This window comes from Otolemur garnettii, unplaced genomic scaffold (assembly GCF_000181295.1).
Source record: "Otolemur garnettii isolate 467f Iridium unplaced genomic scaffold, OtoGar3 scaffold00072, whole genome shotgun sequence".
Lineage (NCBI taxonomy): Eukaryota > Metazoa > Chordata > Mammalia > Primates > Galagidae > Otolemur > Otolemur garnettii.
Genome location: NW_003852467.1, coordinates 7,471,130 through 7,474,482, shown reverse-complemented (window position 1 = coordinate 7,474,482; position 3,353 = coordinate 7,471,130). Strand labels below are relative to the sequence as shown.

Below are 3,353 nucleotides of genomic sequence, written 5' to 3'. Positions count from 1 at the left end.
TAAAAGGTTGTGCGGGGTGGGGCTTTTTGTTTGTTTGTTTTGTTTTGTTTTTTGAGACAGAGTCTCTGTCCCCGGTAGGTAGAGTGCCGTCGCATCACAGCTCACAGCAACCTCCAACTCTTGCGCTCAAGCGATTCTCTTGCCTCAGCCTCCCAAGTAGCTGGGACTACAGGCGCCCACCACAATGCTTGGCTAGTTTTCTTAGAGACAGAGTCCCGCTCTTGCTCAGGCTGGTCCCCAACTCATGAGCTCAAGCGATCCACCCGACTCAGCCTCTCAGAGTGCTAGGATTACAGGCATGAGCCATTGTGCCCGGCAAGTAAAAGGTTGTTGGTCCCTGGTTTGACTAACTGCTTCTAGCATTTCTTCTTGCAAAATCGAAAGAAGTATACCTGGGCCGCGCTCCTCCACGCGCCCCGCACCGCGCGCCCCGCACCGCGCGCCCCGCTCCGCGCGCCCGGCTCCGCGCGCCCCGCTCCGCGCCCCGCACCCCGCACCCCGCGCCGCACCGCGCGGCAGGAGCGATAGGTTGGGCTCCAGGGTGATGGGCGCGCGAGCCGCGGCGCACCCGCCACCCTCCTCTGCGTTCGGCGTCCGTTTCTCCCTCCGGAGTCCAGGCAACATTGAGCAGTCGGGGTTGATATAACTGAAGCCTGCGGAGGACGCAGCGGGGGGAGCCCGCCGGGGCCCCTGCCTCCCCCCGCCACCTCCCCACCTGGCCAGTGTGACTCCAGCAAAGGCGTCAAAGCCCCGCAGTTTCTCTGGTGCCGCGGCAGAAAGGCCGGTCCTGTCCTCCGGACACGTGAGTGGCGTTGGGGTCGGGGCGGCTCTAAGTTGACTTGTGGTGGCGACACCTGCAGGGCTGTGTGACCTCTGCCGCCACCTCTGTGGACTTGAAACTGAGGCCCGAAGGGCTGTGGTTTACCTTCTGAGGCCTCCTGAGGTCGGGAAGGGGTCGTGGACTGCCCCTGGAGTTCCTGTAAAACAGATAAATTTTCGCCATCATGAATCGGTTTGAAGATATACCAGACGGTGAAGTGGACCATTCCTTCTTTGACAGTGACGTTGAAGAAGCAAGAAAACGTGATAATTACTCAGTTTTTGGCAAACGAAAGGATAACCCTAAAGAGAGGCTAGACAAGTGTATTAAAAAGGTACAATTAAAAACCGAAATACCAACAAAGGAAGATTATCTTACTGAGAAGAGAAATGAAAGCAAAGCAAAAAATTCCATGAAAGAACACCCAGCAGAGAATATCACACAAACCAGAAGTTCTTTATCGTTAATAACTCCTTCAAGTTCAAAAAAAATGCATGATGTTACAACAGGATATAAAATATACATTCCATATAGAATTCCCAAGATTGTAAAAGAAGGTGAAGATGAATACTTTACAGATGGAGAGGATAGCAGTGATGATAGGAAAAAATCCCATGGGAGGTCCAAGTCAGCTAATGTCCTCAAGAAAAGCAGTAATAAAAAATATTCCAAAATGAGTTCCTCTTCTTTGTCTTCCTCTTCTTCAAGTTCCAGTAAAGTCTGTTCAGATGTGGGGCGTGAAAAATGCATATCTGATTCCCGTCCATCATCAAAGAAATATTTATCTGCTATAATGCCCTCATCACCCAAACATAAGCATAAGTCAGGGAAAAAATCAACAGGAGTACTACCTTCAAGTTCTAAACCGAAACTTGAGGACCACACTGAGGAAGCTGAAGATGCTGTGATGGAGGAGATAACCCCTTTGTCAGCCCCAGACATCAGCCCTGTTCACTCTTTTGAACTGGATGCACCAAATGGTCAAAGAGTGAAAGCTAAAAAGCAACAAGTATATGAAGAAATTGAAGATTTAAAAAATAATTCAAAATATTTGAAATCTGCCAAAGCGGGGAAAGAAAAACATGCACCCAATCTCACCACCAAGTATTCAGTGTTAGATTCCAATGTAGATGCCAGATGTCAACAAAAAGGCTCCCATGACACCACGGACCTCCATCATCTTTTGAATATGTTTCTGCAATTAGATAAAAAGGAAACACAAAAACATCACTTTGAACATCCTTCAGTAGTACCCAGGAAAAACTATTCTTTCACAAAAGAAGAGGCAAGACGGATCGATCAAGAAAATCAGAGGCTCTTGAAAGAACTGACACGACATGCCGAGAAACCAGGAAGCAGAAGTGCAACTACCAGATGGTCTGTCAACCCCCCTAAGTTGTACCATAGTGCTCTCAACAGACAGAGGGAACAGCAGAGGATCGAGAGAGAAAATTTGGCTTTATTAAAAAGGCTTGAAGCTGTGAAACCAACAGTTGGCATGAAGCGCTCCGAACAACTGACAGACTACCATCGCAACATGGCTTATCTCAACCCATCACCACCCTCAAGACAAGTGAGATCGACTCTTGGCCAGTACAGCCCATTGAAAGGTGCCTCCAGGACCTCCAGTGCCACCAGTGGGCTCAGCTACAAGAGTGAGAGGTCAGTTTTTGACACATCCAGTGGCCGCCTGCCGAGACCTAAACCTCCTCGTGTCCATGCAGCATGGTTATAAAATTCTTTTGCACTTTGAACATTGTTCCCCCAGTTTTTCTGGAAGTACTCTTGCATCTTACTCTAGTTTTCTGTGTAAACATCTATAATACTGTCTTAGAATTTAAGGTGCACAACAAGGACTTGTAATCTGTTGTTATTCAGTGCAAAATTATTGTCAAAAAAAGACAGTTTAACATCCGAAATTCAGTATTTTCTATAAGGATATATTTATATAAGATGTACATGTATTGAGCAGAAAAATGATGGTATGCGTGTATGTTTCCTCAATATAGAAATAGGTTCAGGAGTCATCCTGGACCCAAAATGTTCACTCTATAGTTCTCTTTTTATGTTATTTTCATTTCTTGTAAGCTTTAAGCCGTGAGCTGAGTGCCTAAATTTGGCTGACTTTTTTTTTATCTTTGCTTTAAAACTTTGGTAGTGGGACTCATAACTTGATTGTAGGAGAGTTATACTTTTTTATTGTGAAACAAATCTTGAAATGTGTTTCATTGGGGGAGCTGATTTAGATTTCATGAGCAACTGTGAGACGCTTGTATGCAAGCAGTCCTGGTGATAACCAGAGGTGTCTAGTGAATATATGAGTGTGCTGAGTTAGATATTAATTAAACCTCTGGATCAACCATTCCAAACCATTTCAAACTGTGACTATTTAGAAGTTCACGCTCCCCTTTTTTGTTTTTATACATTCAGATTAATTCCTATTAAAGATTCTGAGAACAGATGTAGGCCTTAGAGAGCCACTACTTTGTGAATAATTTTGTTCAAGGATAAGATCAGTTGTGTCATAAGCAAA

The 3,353-nt window shown here is 45.6% G+C and overlaps 1 pseudogene; it reads left to right on the top strand.

Annotated features, from left to right (window-relative positions):
- Nucleotides 1-1,004: 1,004 nt before the first annotated feature.
- On the top strand, nucleotides 1,005-2,555 carry LOC100958193 (annotated as a pseudogene).
- Nucleotides 2,556-3,353: the final 798 nt, after the last annotated feature.